The sequence below is a fragment of the Corvus hawaiiensis genome, chromosome 3 (assembly GCF_020740725.1).
Source record: "Corvus hawaiiensis isolate bCorHaw1 chromosome 3, bCorHaw1.pri.cur, whole genome shotgun sequence".
NCBI lineage: Eukaryota > Metazoa > Chordata > Aves > Passeriformes > Corvidae > Corvus > Corvus hawaiiensis.
This window is the reverse complement of record NC_063215.1, coordinates 25,541,166-25,561,287: the sequence shown is the minus strand read 5'-3', so window position 1 is coordinate 25,561,287 and position 20,122 is coordinate 25,541,166. Positions and strand designations below refer to the sequence as shown.

At 37.2% G+C, this 20,122-nt stretch overlaps 1 protein-coding gene across 3 annotated transcripts in view; it reads right to left on the bottom strand.

Annotated features, from left to right (window-relative positions):
* Positions 1-20,122, bottom strand: part of FAM83B (family with sequence similarity 83 member B) — a 55,389-nt gene that overhangs the window by 29,564 nt on the left and 5,703 nt on the right. The window lies entirely within an intron of this gene.

The window sequence follows — 20,122 nt, the reverse complement described above, 5'->3', positions numbered from 1 at the left end:
GTTAGATGAAAGTAAGTGTCTCAAAAGCAGGAAACACTTATTTTTGCATTTCTATGCATGTGAAAATTTTGGTGGATCTAAGTCCGCAGACAAACCCAGTATGTTTCAGAGTGGCTTATGATTTGGAAAGATGGACTTTGGAATGCCTATATGCAGTACGTTAAGCACAGTCCGCACGGATGGCCTATCAACATTTTTAGCATGTGGAAAAATAAAAGCATACAGTTCTGGAAGACTTGTAAGCCATACACTGTTAAGTCCATGAGTCTTATACCACGGTAACCTTGCATCAAGTAAACACAAACTAATATGAAGGCTAATATTTTCTAACATGAAAGACATTGCATCCAAGAGAAAACAAATGTATTTTCGTAGGCAGTGCCCAATTAAAAAAAAAAAGTTAAATCAGCAAATTTCAAATCAGTGAAAGCTTACAGACCAGTGAGCATGACCTGATGATATAACTGACTTAATCACCTTAATACTGAGAAACAAGTCCTAATTAGTTCATTAATTGTTGCAGGTTAGTCCTCTATAGACAGTCGAAACTTCTACCAAAATGTAGACTGCATAATCCGAAGGAACACTGCTAGAGAAAGTGTTTCGGAGACAAATGTAGAAGAAAAAGAGAAATAAAATATTGGGAGTCCTTGCAGAAGACATTGTTATATATCCATAGAACACCAACTAAGAACTCAACCAATTCTGGTTAAAAACCTCCTCTAGTTCATGGCCGAGAGAAGGTAATATCGAAGTGAAGAAAGGAAGCTTCAACAGAGGCTCCAGTTATTCTTTGGAAAGTAGCAATAATTTCTTTAGGTTAAGAAGGTTAAGAGGAACATTACCGTCTACTTCAATAGACTATACTTGTTGCAGCTACAATTAGCAGACCTGGATAGTTTAAATCACATATTTAGGGAAGGGTAAATTGGAAAACACCTTTTCAAATATTGCTTATTTCATCCTTTTTCAAAATACAGCTTTCGTATTCAGCTTCAAACGTGACTGAGAGTCAGTAATAGACACATGAGGTACACACTTAAGGACTGGTCATTGGCTAGATGTTTAAAGCAGTTGTCCAGTGAAAACATTTTGATTGCATGTATTTCTAGCACCTTTTAAGGCTCAATGTTATTAAAGATTTTTATACTGCTGTCACAGAAGTGGAAGCAAACCCACTATAATTTACAGACTATTATGGCCTACTTCTGTTACCACCTCCCCTTCCTTCTGTGACTGCCTTTGCCTCACTTCCCTCTTCCCCCTCCTTCTCCTCTACCACTTCACTCCCTTAATTCTTGCTTTCTCCCTTCCTGTCCCTTCTTCCCTCTTTCAAGGGAGGAACTCCAAACTCATTTAAATTTGAGACTGCAAAAAAACCCTGATATTGGATACCGAATGTGGGCTTAAAATGGGTTCCTGCACATTTTATACAAGCTTAAAAATACCTCCCTTTTTATTACACATTTTATGACTATACCCTTATGATATTCACAATAAAGCTTTTGCTTCCTGCTACAACTACTATTTGCTTAAATGCCACTAATTTCAATTTTTATAGATGTACCTAAATATGTTTAAGGAGGTGAACTCAAGCAGTAATATGGTTAGGGTAAACCAGAAAAATACAGAATGCAGGCTGTTTAAAATTACTGGTCACAGGTCAGTGATGGGTCACTATAGAGGAAGGCCAGTGATCCTCTGGTATAAATACAAGAGGATGAATAATAAAAAGTTTCTGCAGGGTTTAGTTCTGCCAGATTCTCTGTTCACATTTAAAATTTTTCCAGTTTAGCTACATGACATAGTAAAATGCATTTATAAGTAAAAATAGTATGCCTGGACAACACCTGTAGTAACATTTATGTTGCAAAAAAAAGCAACAGCAATGATGTCAGATCAGTATTCTGAAACATATACTAGAGACATAATGTATGCCTACGTAAGTCCATATGGCACATAGTTACATCTGAATGCCAGTAAACAACCCAATCAGATGATTTAAACTATTTACTTTTTAAACATGCTGCCAATTGAGCAGGAACCTTCCCTGATACTCATGAGAAGCAGATTACACCACCTGCTCACAGAGCAGCCACAGCGACTTGTGCAACATACTGCTAATGACTGTGTGCTGGCAGACTGCATTTCAATTTCACCTATTTTAAAGACAGGTTTTGAAACTAATTAATTAATTGTTGTATCCAAATCATGTTCAGATCCTCAGGTGAAATCCATTACCCTGGCATGCTAGATAATTTACTATAGATTAAACGAAAAAATAATTGCAGACTAGTTTGAAAGCATCAGCAGAACGTCCTAAAGATAAGAATAGATTAATCTTGTTAATAAGTAATTGTGTGCAGCTTTTCAGGAAGAAAGCAGATTCACATTTTTATGCACATTAACATATGGAGCAAGATGTCTGAAATAGTAGGGAAGCAATTATAAAAACCCAGCTCAAACCTCCTGTGAAGCAGACTGAAATGAAAAAGATAAGTAATGCTGCAATTCTTGTAGCCCCAGCGGAGTGAATAGTGAATTGGAACTAAACAAGGTACTAAACAGAATTTAATTCCTGAATCAAATGCAGCACTTAAAAAATAAAACAATAAAAGAATTACAAGTAGAATTATTACTAAAGAGTTATAATTTCAGTACCAATGCTATGCTTTAAAAGCATCATATTTATAAAAATTATTTCAATTTTTAAACCCTCTAAAAGCTTTTAAAGTGAAACCTGACAACTGTTGTTCAAGCGTGAATCTTCCACAGGTAGTGAGGTATTTGAGGGAGTGCAAGTCAAGGGATAAGAAAGGGAATTCAAAGACAGAAGTTAAAAAAATTTAAAGAAACATTTCTTTCTTATTCGTTTCTGCCAGGTTTTTGCTCAACTGATCTTTTGCCTCTGTGTGAGCTGACTTTTGCATAACCATCTTTGTCAAGCAAGAAGTCATACAGCTTAAGAATTATCTTGGTGACACTATTATTTTGTAAATGCCGTTAGCATCAGCTTCCACTGATCTGCGTACAGCTCTTCCACAAGAGCACAGAGGTATTAATTCATCACTTGCAATTTGATACTGCAATTATGCAAAATCAGAGAATGATTATTTGATCTTCGCGATAAAGTCTGATCAGGTATTTATAATACTCCATCTTTGCTATTTAATACTCTTTCCATTTAAATGTAAAAGTTTATTTTTAATGGTTAAAAGCTTACTAAGTGTATTCATAATGTTTTCTTAAATCAGAGCCCTAGGCCACTTCCAGGACACATCTGGGGAGGAGCAGACACACAGCCAGGCTGCAAGACTTCCTTCCACGATCCAGATTCCATCTGCCTCAGCCACAGATGGGCACTGTCATCCCATGCTCCCCTGCTCCTCTCATTTTTCTCATTCTCACAAGGATAGGATGCATAATGAAGCACTCATTCAAGAATCATTAAAATGAACAATTATTCAAATAAATGAGTTATCACTGTGCAAGCAACTGAACCCTTTATATTCAACTGAGCTAGTGACCAACATGGCAAGTTAATAGGGGTTTTTTAATGAGTAGAAAAGAAACATGTTATCACAAATCTTCCACTGTACAGCTCCATGTATGTGAGAGCATTCCCCTTTCCACAAAATATTCCTCCTGATGTGCATTGCATGCCAGTTCACACACACACCTAACCTCCATTTGGGTAATGATAATCAGAGATCTAATCAGGAAGCCTGCTGAACATCTGCAAGAAATGCAAAACCCCTTGCTAGAGCAAGGCAGTATCCTCCAAAACATCACAGCAGATACCTGGATTTAAGAATGGAGGAAGAAGAAAATCAGTCTCAGAAAATCAATCTTACTGCAGCTCTTCACTAGCTTTCTTTGCGAGAATCACGGCCTATTTGTGCCAGTGAATTCCCTGCAGCCACAAAACATTCCTATGTTGAAAAGCTATGTACCTCAAAATTACATATGCTAGGAAACATGAGGGGCGGAGAGGAAAATTCACTTTTTTGCCATCAAAAGCAGAACCTTCTCATAATAAGGAGCAAAAGCAGAAACACCACTGACCAAACCACCCATGGATTTACATTAAGCTACATTCTGTTGGCAAATTGGCTCTGTTGGAAAATGTGCCAAGCATGCTAACAGCTAAATATACTAGATAACTTTAGTTGCTTGAAATAAGAATGGAGATGAGAACCTGCAATACGTAGAGGAGAGGTAAACATTTTATTCCAAGAACATTTTGTAAACTGTTGCTTTTTGATTCAAACTAGTGCCTTTCAAATAAATATTTGTTCTTACAAAGTACCTCTCAGATCTCAGGAAACATCTTCCCTTCAGTAAGCTGCCCACTCCGTGTTAATGCCGGAAAGCCTCTCCCCATCCCAGACTGCTATGCTCCCTGTGCATGTCTGCATGCCTGGAATCCACGCTTCTCTGTAGCACAGTGTGTACATGTGCATGTAGAGGATTGCATGCACATGCACACACATTGACTGAAAAAACGAAATTTTATTATTTGCCTCTTTCCTTTGGATAAAAAGTTTCAAACCAGCATTGCATTGATAAAAAAAAAAAGAGTAATAATTTCAGATGTAATAACAAGACACCTTTTATCCTTTTTACTTGCTCACTTAAAAAGGTGCACATCTTTTCTCAATCTTCAGAGTCTTTCCCTGTAATTCTGAATCTGCTTTCAGATGTTGGTGCAGTACGCACTCACATGAGATTTGAGGTACAGCCATCAGGAAGGAATTTTTCAGAGAGTTTATTATAATTTTTGGTTAACTGTGACCAGCAGTTGGTAATTAAAAGATACTCCAGTCTCTTTTCAATCTTAGAAATGCAATATACATAATTTTCACTGACATAGGAACAATTTTTGCAATGAAACAAGAGTCAGGTATGCAAAGGTAAGATTTTCATGACACTTCTGTGGGTGACTGTTTGCTGAAATGCGACCTAGATTAGAAACACTATTTCAAGTGAACAACAAAAAAGTTATTTTCTTGTTTCTCAGTGATGCATAGAGGAACATTGTGAGAAAAAAGTAACATCAGAACATTGGCAGATAATGGAGAAGAAAACAACTCTTTTTCATATTTGGATATTACTGAAATATTTCTGCTTGAATGCTCTATAGCAAACAATCAATCTTATGGACAAAACAAATACACAAAAGGTTGATGCAAAACATAAAGTTTTAAACCATTGCAAGCACCTAAAAAAGGGAGATTTCCCTTAAGCTCTTGAAACTGTGTTCCCTACCCCTAGCACATGAGTACCCCAAACTATGTATATGTGTTCACAAATTACTCTGAGATAATATTCATATTTATAGGTGAGGAGTCTATGTTCTACAAGCAATTTGTATACAAGTCTTCCAAGTCCTAGACCAATGTATTTAATCACAAAACTTTTATATTCAGCAAAAACATACAAACAAAAAAAAATTTTAAAGGATGTAAAAGACCTTTGAATGCATACAAATGCAGGAACTAGAGAAACATGTAAATCACTCCCATTTTATCCAGTTCTAGAAGATATTAGCATAGAAATATATTTTTAATAGAGTAATGTTATTTACAACCTCCTGAATCATCCCTGGCACAATTAAAAAACCAGAAACTTACTGAAGTCTGCTTCTACTACTTCTCTGTCATAAAAGACTCCGGAAGAATTACCAGAAAAAATAAGCATCTTTTTGAATTCCTTGTAAATTAAAACTTAAATGCACACAGAGAGCTCATCTCTGTAAAGCACAAAGCATTCCATAAATGTGGGAACATAGCACGTATTTTTATCTGGGAAACTGAACATACACAGGGCGTGTGTATGTGCATGTCATGCTGCTGTCCTGTGCAGGGACACCTGAGTCAGCCCATTGCTAATGAGCTTTGCTACTGGAAACAGTCTAGTCACTCTAAGGTGATGCTCCAAGGAGGTGAAGACACCCTGCTCCTCAGGAGTGTCCTTGTGCACTGATCCCTGCTGCGTGAGCAGATTCTCAGAGGCCAACAGCCAGTGCTTGTGGAGAGGCTGAGCATCCCAAGGTCCCTATGAAAGCAACCCCTGCAGCTACGAAGCAGCCCGAGCCTCACCTCACCCTCCAGTCCTGCATTTAGAAGTCTCTGCACCTTCTCTTTTGGCTGACTGTCATGTTGAGTGATGAGCTACAAGCAGGCTTGGTCTGGGCTTGTAATACGGGTTTCCTCAAGCAAATTCCATCATTTAGAGAAATGTGGTTGTCCTAAGAAAAAATTATCTCCTGAGCAATTACAAATTAGTTACCCAGAAGTGTTGACGGTAAGACTAGCACCCACGTGTTTTAAGGTCAGATTTATTCTTAACATCAGCTCTTCGAAGATGCAACACCATCAGGCTTGTGTTGTGCAGGGAGTCAGATGTCATCATCATAAGGGTCCCTTCTGACATTGAAACCTGTGAATCTCTCAGTTTTATCAGCCTCTGCTGATTCTGCAGTCCAGAAATGGCTACAAAGGTGAATAGGGAGAGGCCAAAAAAGCTCCAAGTTTTTAAAGGATACAAACACTCATCACAGGCTCATGTTTACCCAGCTCTTTTTCAAAACAATTCTCAGTAAAATCAACTAGAAAATCGTATCTGGAAAGGAAAGCAATGACAAGGCTCATGAAGAAGACACATGAACACAGTACAAGCAGCAGCATATAATCAAGAAGGACAGAAGATTGCTTTATAGAAAAAAATTGCATTTATTAAAATACCAGAATAACTGCTGGTCTTGAGGGGAGACTGTGTTTCTATGAATGAGTTCAAAACTAAAGCCCTGCCACTGGGATTTTGGGGGAATGAACCTGGAGCATAGGAATTCTCACTAGACACAGCGCAATGAGCAACTCACTTCAAATTCCCAGGCACAGAGAACCTCAAATCATGCCTAAAAAAACCCAAGGAAGCACAAACTGCAGATTCTTTGAAACACCAAGGAATATTTTACAACTTGAAAACAAATGAAACATTTAAATTGAGATTTTCTTGGTTTTGTGGTTTTGAACAAATTTGAGAAAGGAAGGAAAAAGGAGTGTACAGTTTTATTACCATTAAAATCCTTCCTGGATAACCCGCTGACCTTCAAGAACCAACCATGACTTTGAAATTAATTAAAATGTCCTAAGTAAAATACCATTCTCAATTTTCATAATGCATTCATTTAGTTAACTATGTTCATAATTACAATTAAAGATTTTTGGCATACATCATATTTACAGGTGTTTTGCATTTCAGCCTGTGGCAGCTGCTGACAGCCAGCTATTCAGTGAAATTCCAGTGTGTGTGTCTGTGTACTTATTTATATAAATATTTTGTAACCTGTTAATACAGATTATCGAAAAATATTTAATGTCAGTTTTTTCTTCTTTTTTTCAACAGGTAAAGAGATTTCTCCTATTTGGTATATATATTTGATAATCATAAAATTGATCCAAAGAGGATGCTTTACATTTTTACTGTTTCAGGCCAAAATCCAATTTAGAGCCACAGATCAGCAATTTAAAAACAAAACCAGAACAGTTCAATGCTTATTACTTACACTGTAATGGCTTCATTCATAGCTGTTGAAAAAGAAAAAATACAAGCCAGTGTATTTTTACTGTAATTTATGACAGTCAGTGGAAGTCACTAAATCAAAAAAACCAACAACAACAACAACAACAACAAAACAAAACAACAAATTACTGGATTATTTTTAATTTTTATGTTACGATGCCTTCTATATTTCCACATTTCTACTCACTAGAGAAGTAGCTTAAATTCTGGTCAAAGTGATTTCTTTCATAATCTCCAAACACGAATATATTTAGCGTAATTATCAGAAACATCTCCGCTGTTAGGCCAGCAATGCCTCCAATAGGCAATGATAAGAAGCTTTTTTGTACCATATCAGGGATTTCTTTTCTTTGGGGAAAATTTCAGATTTTTGATACACAGTCAGTCAAGACTGATCAAAGAGACTGCCCAAATTTATATCTACTGAGCAAGGAAAAATTATGCTTAAACCTATGTCTGTTTCTTTTTGCATGCACTATATGTATTATGAATCCCTCCACACACTATATAACAACAAGCAGCTCTGACCAAGTTCCGTTTGAGTTTTTAAAACTAGAAAGTCTGTGTGAACATCGGGCTGAAATGAAAGGCAGCCAACAATGCCACTGTTACTTCTTTGAAACAAGCCAGAAAGATTTCTGTATTTGGAATTAAAATACCACAGCTTTTGGTTTCTCATTCAGCATCATATTTCCACAACAGATAACTATAACTGTGCTCCTAGAATGTTTCAACAAATGTACCTAGCTGAAAATCCCCAAAAATCTTTAAACACCTACCTTTTTGTGGTATTTTGAAACTAATTACATTCTGTGGAAAAAAGTTTGACAAGATCATCTTCTAATGATGCTTTCAGATAGAGTACTCAGCTTTTTAACTTCATTAAAAAAGCCTGCATTAAAATATTATTATTACATATTTCAGAAATTAGATCTTTTTCCTTTTTCAAATTATATGTATTTTTGTTATGTGCAGTCTACTACCTTAAAAATAGATAGCTGGGTTATGAACTAAACAGTAAATCATTAAACTGAAATGCTTTCTTCTTTTACTTTTTATCTCAAAGGACTACTTTGTATAATTAAATTCAGACAGAATGAGCAATGTCTCTCCACAGAATTTAGCAGATTATAAAGTTCTGATCCCTAGAATTTTTTGAAACACCGCTAAGAAAATTCAAAATAGGTACACCTGTGTACACACTATATTGTATCAACATGTCATAACTGTCCATTTCTTGAGGTGATTGTTTTAATTTAAGAATACAGAGCATTAAAAACCAAAATCCATAAACTATTTTGGACAGTTCTACCACAATAACTAAATTCCAGATGTTCACTTCTTACTGGTTTTTCTTCTGTTTTTCTTACTTGCATGCCAGCATGCATGACAAAGTGCACGTGTGCTTTTTGCAAAACATTTTGAAATCATTTTTAAAGCCTTAAGAGTACAAATTGAGAAACTTTTCCATGGAATTTTCCTTGCAGTGTACATAAGCTCAGTAAACGTGTAATGTTGGCAGAATATAGTAAGGCCTGTATCCCCGGTATAAACTGTTAGGGTTAGCTAGCAGAGGACTTAATCATTTTGGTTGAGGCCATTTACAGCAAACTATGGAATAAAATGTTCTTTGACAGACATTCTATATTGGCAAAATCTGATCTTGCTCTTTATGTATCAACATGATAAGTCTCGCTCTTGTATTTCTTTTGAAAGGACCAGCCTATCTTCTGTAACATTCATATGTGCATCCATCCTGCTTCTGCAGGACCTGGGCCTGAATGCAAGGATCAGTAAAGGGATGGAATAGCATCTGGGGAAAGGAAAACATTCCATTGGTTTCATGGCTTAGCTTGGCTTTCAGATATTCAATTATTCACCACAGTTTTTATTTAGAATAAAAGAATTACAGCAATCTGATTGGACACACATTATTCTTTTTTTAGTTGCTAACAATGAATGCAATCACCTGAAGATGTAGCTCATTTTGTACTACGAATGTACTGTGGCATGATTTACGAGAAAGAGATTAATTAAACATTCAAAATCAGATCCTTAATGATATATGGCCATATCCCTAGGCATCAATCCTGCAAACATATGCATGTGAAGTTAATGGAACCTCTCATGGGCACAAATTACAGTATTTAAATCCTCCCAGAATAAGGGATCTAATTTTGCTTGAAGAAAAAAAAGTGTCTTCTTTGAGCAGATATTATATTTCTGTCTCTCTGCCCTTTACTAAATATACCCCCCAAAAATTCTTGTCAAGTTTTATTAGATGTATTGTTTGTTAAAATGAGATGAAAATCAAGTGTGTATAGAAATCACGGTTGTAATTCAATAGCCTACTGTCATTTCTGATACACAATTGCTCGATCTCTAAACTTCGTCATTTTTGCCAAAAACATCAGTAAGACAGTCCTGTTCAGAAAATCTACCGCCCCAATATTTAATGTCAGATATGCAATTTATAATAAAAATCAGAAACCTGGCAATGAATTTGATTTGACTAGCAATTCAAAAGCATTGCTGTGTTTCTAACATCATGTTGGTGTTTTGTAAGTTCTCACTGGAAGTGACAGAGGATGGGGAAAAGACACAAACACTGTACTGCAAGCACTGTCTTCAGGGATGCTGACTGGCATCGTCCAGGGCAGCCACATTTCTTTATTGACCTAAGAGAGAGATTATTACTCCCAGATGTCACACCTGGAACTGCCTTCCAGAAAGATGCCAGAAGTGTCTAGAGCAGGCAGCAAATGTTCACCTCTGTCTGAGGTGCAGAATGAAAGGAGAAAAGACAGAGGAGATAGGGCTGTCCAAAGGATAGAGCTGGAGACGGGGACAAAGAGGGAGGGAAAGGAAAGAAGAACTATGACCAAAAATGTATGTATGATGGTTTCCTATCATACTGTAAGTATGGTCACTTCAGTATGCACAACTTTTGTGCCTTACTCCCACTCCTTTGATACAGATTCTCAGGGAGTTACTTCTGATCAATGCTCCCCACCACAGAGTAGAGCCTAGCTGATTCAAACATTGATCCATCTGTATCTCTTAAGCTGTCCCCTTCCACATGATGTTCTAAGACTCCAGTAAGCTCAAGCTGCCAACATTTTCACCCTGGGTGCAGGCTCCAGAGTGTTATGGTCCCTCAGAAGGTCTAAACAGTGTTTAGTTGCTGCACTGGTTTCTATTAAGAATCAACTGAAAGGACTGCCAGGGATCCCTGCTCCTCTGACATGCCTTTCTCAATACCCAAGAACAGCAAATCTTTTCCTTCATTTTCCTTCCTCCAAAAAGCACCTGGAGCTCTGGCTTTGAAAGGCTCTGACATGTACACACAAGAGCTTCCTGAGCTCTAAAGAACTCATTGCAAAGACACTGTTTAACTCCTCTAACTTCAAGACAAAGTACAGAGCCTTTACTTGGGACAGAAATCCTGTAACAGGAGATTGCAGTATTTTATCATGGCACTTCAGATCTGGACTGAACTTTCATCATTAAACTTATGCATAAGAAATCAAATCATCTGACTAATGAGATTTCTGGCACAAGTGGCTTACTGATATTCAATACTCTAGAGTTCATTAACAGAATAGATGATGATATTACTGCAATCATATCATGCATCATAAAATCCATTAGAAAATACAGTGATATTACTGGTGCTCATGTTATGCTAAAACATGAAATAGGGTGATAGCAAATAAACAAATAGAAGAATCAGTCATAGTTCCCAGTTTCACCACTATGCTTGGTCTTCTCATTCCAAAAGTATATATATATCCTTTGAGCAAAATAACATAGTTTTTGTTACATTTTAAAGCAACTTTCTGTAGACTTGTTAAGAGTACATACTGCTGTAAGAATTAGACATTTAGATGGCTATATTTTTAGGCCCATCCTCAGAAAACACAGGTTACTGATCTGTATCAAACATATTCCATGCAGCCACAGAGGCCTTCCTCTTACTTAAAAAATCCCTATGCCCTTAACAGGGCTTTTCAGGCAATTACTGCGTGCCTGAGCTAATCCACCATTAGTCAGTGACAGTAAATTATCAGAACAGCAGACAGCTTCAGATATTACTGTGCTCTGTCATGCTGGATGGAGACCTAGTTGCTTTGACAAGCAGTATCTCCCTGGCATTTGAAGCAAATCAGTTTTGCTGGCTTGACACTGTAACTTCTGTTTGCTGCCTCTGATGCCTCTTATCAGAAGGCAGAGCTCACTAGCAGGGAATTCTGCACAGCTTAAGAAGAGCTTAGTCCCTTAGTGGGCATTTCTTGAGAAAGGTCCCACTGGGAATCATAATTTTCTTCTGCGCTGGTTATTTCATCTCATCTTCAATATTATTTCTGGCTTATCAAGCATCAAAAGCCTAAAGAAAAACACTAACTACAATTCTGAGTGGGCTGATGCCACTCAGAGTCACCTGAATTCAAAGGTGACGTCTTAGTGCTTTACCTAGTGCTTAAGCCATAAAGGGAGTTTATTGAGCTGAAGTGCAGCCTTCTTGGCAAAGAGTGCCTGCAGCTCCAGGAAACAGCATGAAAATAAGGCTGAGATGTTCTATCTGCCATTTGAACTGAAGGCACACCTATTTGGCCACCTGAACACACAGTCCTGTGCTACTGTTCAAGCCTGATTGCTAGTGGATGATGCAGATCTCAAAGTTTTCTTTTCATCTCTAAGAGATATGGGGCATAACTTCTCCTATTATCCTATCACCCAGCTTCGTCTCTGACAGAAGGATCACTGGCAGATGCGAAAAGGCCTGAGGAGATCTGGTGCTGCAGTTAGCAAAAATCCCCGGTAAAAAGAAGTACCAGAAAGTTTTTTGAAGGCGGTTACAAGCCCACATGCCTTGCTGGGGAAAGCAGTGATCATCATGGACCCTGTTTTTGAGGAATCTGTTCTGGTTCCCTCACACCATACATCTTCCGGGCAGTCAGCACAAGCACTCCAGACCAAGAGACAGAACTGGTTAAGATAACCTGCTCCGAGATAAGGTATGAGAACACCCTGTATACATCTTAAAGATACACCCTCCTTATCTGAAGCTAAGAAATGCTTCATGCTTTTACAAACATATTTGAAAAGTAAGCATTACAAAGCTATGGTTTGCAGCTTTTATCTGGGAAGTACTGATGTTCGTCAGAAATTGGCCTGCATAACTACAAATGCACAACTGTAATTTTTATCATCAATAAAACCACAGAGGCAAGAAAATAAAAAATGGCCCCTACTTGTTCTGAGTACTGTTTGCTAATGTATAATACTCTCAGGCTTTTTGATTTATATTCATTTAATACTCAATGTGTCTCAGTAGTCTCATCTACAAAACTGCACACACTTTGGCTATGTTCTTCGCTAGCTAAGAATAAAGGAGAGCATATCAATTCTGAATCTCCTGTTCATATTTTAGTAGTGGTATGTCTGTACTGACTGGCACCAATCAGGAAGACTATGACACCAGTAACATGTATGATATATAGACAGGCAGCAAAACATAATAATGTTTATTGCTTCAGAAAAAACCACCTAAGATATTGGAAAAGATGACAAACAAGGGCAAGGAAAGCAGACATAGCCAGTTTGGTTGCTTATAATTCTGTATTTATAATGCAAATAACACTACTATAAACTCAGCTGGCTTACTGATCAGTGGACTGTATACTGAAAAATTATTAACTGTTGATCAAGCAAGCCACGGCCAGATCATGCATTTATTTATTTTGAACAGTTCTATTGAGGTGAGTCATTTTATGGATGTCTGCAGATCCTACGGTAAAGTAGCAAGCTCAGCACCAGTTACACCCTGTTATGGTTGTGATGGCCAACGCTTTCTTCCTTCCAAAGGTAAATTACAGTTGGGTTTTACAGAGCAAAAGCCCTCTGAGGTCTCAGGCATGCTGACAGCACTTCTGAAAATGTGGACTTTAACTTCTCTTACAATTTTGTTGTATCTTTATTAAAAAGTGGTTATAGACATACTCTATTATCAGGCTAAAATGGAAGGCATGATTACACAGCTATCTGTGGCGAGGTCTGCACTTCTTTTAAGAGGTAAATAAGAGAAGTGTACTTTGACCCTTCTATTATCTGTACTGGAATACCTGCAGTACTCCTCAAGGAAAATAATGCAGCGTTAAGCAAATTGTTCTGAAATAATTACAAGTGAAGTAGATGCTTGCACTAAGATCTGATATATGAGAAAACTTAATACATGTAACTCACTGGCATGCAATCCCACTCCTTCCAAACAGAAGAATGGGAAATTTTGAACTTCTTTTGTTTTGTCAGTACTTCTCCACTTTCTATGTAGATCCTATCACACCGTGTTACACAAATACTGCTGCAGTATTGCAGGCATCTGCACACCAAGCTATGTTCATTTAAAATTCTACCACATATAATATAATATTTTATTTTCCAAATTCAATATATAACAAATTCAAAGTTTAAAATCACCCTAAATGTGTCCCCTCAGAGCATCACTGGCTATGTTGGAAAGCTATCATGAGTTCAAAAGCTACGCTAAAACTGCAAAAGATGAAAAAAGGCTTATGGATTTATGAATGTGAAGTGATTAAGGCTATAGTTCTTCAAGCAAGATTGTTTCCTGGCTGAAAAAAAATATAGAAAAATGGAGATCTCTCCAGGAGAGGAATTCAGATGAACAAAAATAGCACTTCAACATTATCTGTATTTTTTTGACAAGCAAGAAAAGGAAAGAGACAGAACCCAAAGACACTAGTCTGGGCACTGAAAGAAGCATTCTGCCTGGGCAAAATTATTTTAAATCAACAGTCCTATATGTATAGCATATTTTGATCTGTAATTGCTTCAGCATAATGTAGTACAAAGTTACTGTTGAATATGATAAAGAACACTTTAATCTAGTGAATGTGCAAAAAGCGTAAATGACTTCTTAATGGCACTTTTGTTTTGACTGACAGAGATTAATGTCAATGACAGAAAATGCTTTAATGAAAGGAACTGCTACAACGCATATGTGTACGCTTACTTCTCATATGTATGTGAATGAGACAGACATTAATAAAGAAATACAGCTGCCTGCAATATCTGGCCTTTAATCTTCCCTATTCCATTTTTAAATTCATCATGGAGTGTGGTATTTTGATAACACATTAGCACAACTATGACATAAAAATGGCAATACCTATAAATTATTTAATTACATCTTCTAATACGAGTATTGAAGATGTCAAAAGTCTTGCAAAGATAGAAACCAATGAATAAAAAACTACCACAACTAATTAAAAATTATGTTCTCAAAGATTCCCACTCCTCAGGCTCTGCACTGTGCTTGCTTTTCAGTTTTGGATCCTTCCCACGTAACAGGAGCACTACCAGGAAAAATTGCCGGTTTCATGTTTAGAGCAACTGCACGTAAGAATTGCATTTCACAAAAGCCCCAGGTTTTCCAGATTATAAAACTGCTTGCAGATGTGTCCCATCGATGGCAGTCCTCTCTGCCTGCACTGTGAGTGCTCTGCTGTGCCTGCTCTAGGACTACCCTTACATGGGGAGAGCAGGACAGCAGGGAGAGAAGAGGACAGGCACACAAAATAGTGTGAAGACTCTGCAGGCAAATCCAAGCAGAGAAAATGCCTGAAATAATTACTTATTGTGAGCAGCACTACTTTGTGATGACAAAAAATTGATACTGGGTCACACGAGTAAGACAAGTCCTCTCCCAACGCATGGCATGTACTCTTGAGTGATTAGAAAAGCTGGGACACGATCTCACTTTCTGAAATAAATCTATCACAAACTAAAAACTGTGTTTCACCTGGGAATCATACACATGGCTGCCATGCTGATTTTCAACTATCGGGAAGTCTTTTAACAGAAGCTGAGAGGAAGTTAATGATGAATTCACCCTTCAGCAGAGCACCCGAACCAAAAGGCACCTTCTGAAATCCTTGTGGGGCAGAGTATCTTGGCAGGGAAAATGCTGCCTATGTTTTCAGCTGGAAACTGAGTACTTCTATGTCGTACTCTCATCTTAAAAAAAGATATCCACTGATTAGCAAACACTTTATAGATAGTACAAAAAATGTCTGAGTGGGAAAACTACTGCATTTATCTATTCTGTCTCCCTGAATTCAGCAGATTGCTCTGGTTTTTAAGTGCAGTCCCTCTCTCATCTGCCTGAACTGATGCAATTAGTGAGCTAAGACAAGTATTGCCACAAGCACAATTCATTATCATTGTTCCAGTCTGTGTTCAAATTATATTTAAAATAGCTGGCAAAGAGCATTGTTGAAAGAGTAATAAAAGATTGCTCAACATATCCATATTCTACAAGTTTTTTTTCTGTATAGGAACATCACTCTTCATATAAGTATGTAAGAATTTGATTTTCTTTCATACTAGACTGCAGCCAGTACTAGACTATTATTATTGTATTATACACATGACCAAATGAGATCAACAGTAAATAATAGTGAATTAATAATGAACAAAAATACTAATTAATAGCCAATAATAATGAATTAATAATGAAAAATTTTTTTCTGTTTCAGAAAACACATTTTACTCTTGCCTGAAACAATACAAAATAAAATTTAAAAAAAAAAGTAAAAGAAAATATTTTCCTTTTTATATATTTTTAAAATGAGTCAACTGTTTTTATTTGACTAGGTCCACTGCTTTAGAAAACAACGCAGGCATTACATTTAGTACATAACTCTCTCTCACAAGAATTCAAAGGAAGACATTTTGAGTAGGTGCTTACCTACAGTGTGTCCAGCAAGACTAATAACAAGTTACACTCATTCACAGTGTATAACATAATTCTTTCCCAAGGGTCCAAGTTTTGCAACTTTTCTCATTAAAAACCCCAATCATGAGTATTTCAGCAAACAAACCTTTTCAGCAAACAAACAAAACCTTTTTTAATTGTCCGAAATGGTAATACACTAACCATCTAAATTTTTATTTAAGCTTCTAAGCAATTATATTTTTAAAAAATTCTTACAAATGTCACTGACTTCATGAACCCAGGCTTATGACTGCTAGTCTATCTGAATAAAATAAAATCAGTGAAAAGTATTGTGTATATTGTGAATAATGTGTAACTTCAAACATTCCATCATAAATCCCAAAAGCATGTCAGGAAAGTCTTTAAGTGTTTTCTGGCCTGTGCTACAAACCAGTAACCCTTGGGTTGTCTATACAACATGGTTCTTTAAAAAACAGGTTTTAATTCTCTCTAGGAAGAGCAGATCCTTATTTGGATATTAGTCTGAACTGTGCCTTTTTTCTAAAACTGTGTAGGAACGTCTCCATGGTCGAAAGAGGAATTTAATTACTGTATAAGAGAAAACTACACTGCCAGAAGGTCCCTTTGGTGCTCTGTCCTGTCCTTTCCCTGTTGCCTCACCCTGTCAATCACACCTGAGAAAACAGTACAAGGTATTTCTTGCACACATGTACAAGCCTCATGACTGATGGTTTTGAGGCAACTCTTATGAAAAGTCACAGAGGGAGAGAACACCTAATTACTGATGTCTCTGTGTTACTCTGTACTAAAAGAAGGAAGTTTCATGTTAACCAGCATCTACCCACTACAACCTGACACAGATGAGTAATGATCTTGATAAAATTTCCCAGATGAATAATCTTCTCAGTAAAAACTGCTAAACATTATCAGTTGCTGTTCAGACAGCCCAGCCATGATGAGTCAGGCTGTAGGAGCACCTGAAGCTTCAGAGAAGCCGGAAACCTGCAAGTGATTAAAGGCAGAAACCTCCAAAACATAAGAGAAATAAGGTTACCAGCTTGTTTACAAAAGTCTCCATCATTAAGGTCAGGCAGACCTTGCAGTGCTTTTTGCTCACATGCTTATATCAACATGTGAAAAAGACTCATGTCTCCCCAGTCGACACAGTCACGCCACACAGCTTCCTTGTGTGAGCACAGGTTATGTTGACAGAGGAGGGTGGCTGGCAAGCTGTATCATTTAGAGATGAGGTCTAGTTACACCAACTGTAAGCCCATTTTGTTGACATCTTGGTTTGACCTAAGGCACTCTGCTAACATCACATCTATCCCACAAAGTGCTGTAGTATATAGATGACAATGTAATGCCATGCTGTGTACAATAGTTTCTCTGCTCTAACATAACTTCAGAAACATGTATCACAAGCATGGATTCATCTCTTTTAAACGGTTCGCTCATTTTTCTAGGATTTAACAGTCTTGATCCTTTTCTGTAAGAATTCCATTATTATATTGTACTTTACAACGTACTTTACAATGAAGGCGATGTCTGTAATTTTTATGCTGATTACATATGCAAGAAATATGTGACAAGATTTTATTACAACACTTTTCTATAGTCACAGGTTTTAGTCTAGTGTAGCATGGTCTTACAAATTATTTTCCTCTTTAGTCAGGAAAAAATTCAGTCAGCAACCAAGTTGCTTAATGTTGTTTACAACATCTTCTTAAGGTCAAAATTAACATAGGTAATAATCATTTTAAGGAGTGACACTGTGATGCATCAAGCATGAAAGAGGTCAAGACAAAGTCCACTAATAGCGTCATCCTTATAGATCTCCCAGTATTCAAAAGCATCTAGGTTTCAAGTGGCTCAGTCTCCTTCATGAATTTTTGGGATAGTTTATACCTATAAATACACATCAAATGGGTTCCTTCACGGAGTGAATCAGTGCAGAAACATTCTCTGCCTTGCCCTGATAGGAGCTGGTTTTCTACTACACTGAGCTCTCAGGTAGCCCAGGGAAATCAATGCCTGAACTCAGCCACTCAGGTTTGGAGCTTAAATTTAGGTGGTATGAATATGCCCACCTCCAACAGCCTGTTTATTTTCACACAGAAGTTTGCTGAAATTACCATAGATTTGGCTTAGAGATGTGTTGGCTGAATATGATTTGCTGATTTATTCTTTAAAGCTTTCTGTTTTCCATGTGTAACATTATCCTATTGTCTTTCAGTATTCTTAAGACTACACATCTCCACTACTACATAACAAAGAACCCTGGTTAATATAACTACATTTTTTAAGTGGCTTACGAGAAGTGTGCTAGGCTGTTTACAAAGTGCTTCCCTACTGTAAGTATGTTTTAGATACTTCACTTCCTTACTTAGAAATACTTTAAACTTTTCTATGCATCTGCAGACAGAAGAGGCTGAACAACACTACGTCTCTTAGATTTAATTGCTGGTCCCTGAAGCAACCAACCTGTATCACTTGTATCAAAAGTGTTATGGTTGTCGAGGTTGTGCTGATCAACTAAACAAACCTTTCAGCTGTCAGATTTGACAGTGACACACATAAAACATCCTCTTTATAATGTGGAAGCACCACAAGCACATCAGGGAGCCAATATACTATGCATTCAACTTTCTTCCAAAGCAAAGCAAGCCACCAGAAATTCCAGGCATCAGATAGGGCCAATCTAAGTCACACCTACTTTTTTTCTATAGCTGCATTCCAAGGAGCAAGTAAGGGGGAATGGCCTAAATTCATGGTATTTCAAGACCTTGTAGCAAAACTGAACTAGCCTTCTCAATAGAGTTAACAGTGGTTTTGTTGTTTCCCTTACAGCGGATACATTGGTAGGTCAGGAGCTGCCATTGACAGAGTTATTTTGGGTAATTCAGTCAAGTCTCACTGCATACCAAAACAGAAAACACCAAATCTCACTCAGAAAGGGACAAAGAGGGAGGGAATTAATTAACTCTTTTTTGAGCATACAGTCATACCAAATCATAAACTGTAGGATAGAAGGCTTAGTGATAACTCTATTATGGCAACAAATTGTATGTGTTATCTAAATATAGCAGAGACATTGTAAAAAGAGGCCATCCTTCCCTGCCCTGCCCTGTTCAGTCCATTTCTACTGCACACATTTACACACATATTTCAGCCCCTGAAGTGTTTACATATGTATGTGAGCTAGAGCCCATTCTACCAATTGAAAGCTCATAGAGTCATGCAGAACACAACTGTATTTCATGGGGAAAATTTGTGAGTTGGACATACTTGCTAGAAATACTTCTGAAACTCTGTTATACCTGTTAAAGAGGTATTATGCCCCTGTGTCAAACAGATCTGCATATTAATACATTTTTTGATATTTTTAAATGACATTGTTTTAAAACTTAAGATGTTTTAAACTGACACACTGAAAGCAAAAGCGGTTTGTACATACAACATTCTGCCACTAAGGTGTACACTGGGTGTGCTGTAGGAAACTCAAGACATAAGTGCCCTTAAATGGAGACAAATATATTTGGAAAAATGTCCAAATCTCTAATCATTAATCAGAAATGAAGGCAAGATACACAAGTAAAATCTATTTCCTTCTTTCCTAAGTCTAGTTCGTTTTTTTCATTCTGAGTTTGCTTCGATTTCTGCAAGGACATACAAAAATCACAAAACCTGACTCTCAAAATACGTGAGTCAGATGTACACCGAGGTGTTGTTTCCTTGTAACTGTCTGCCATGCCAAACCAATGCACGCTCCCA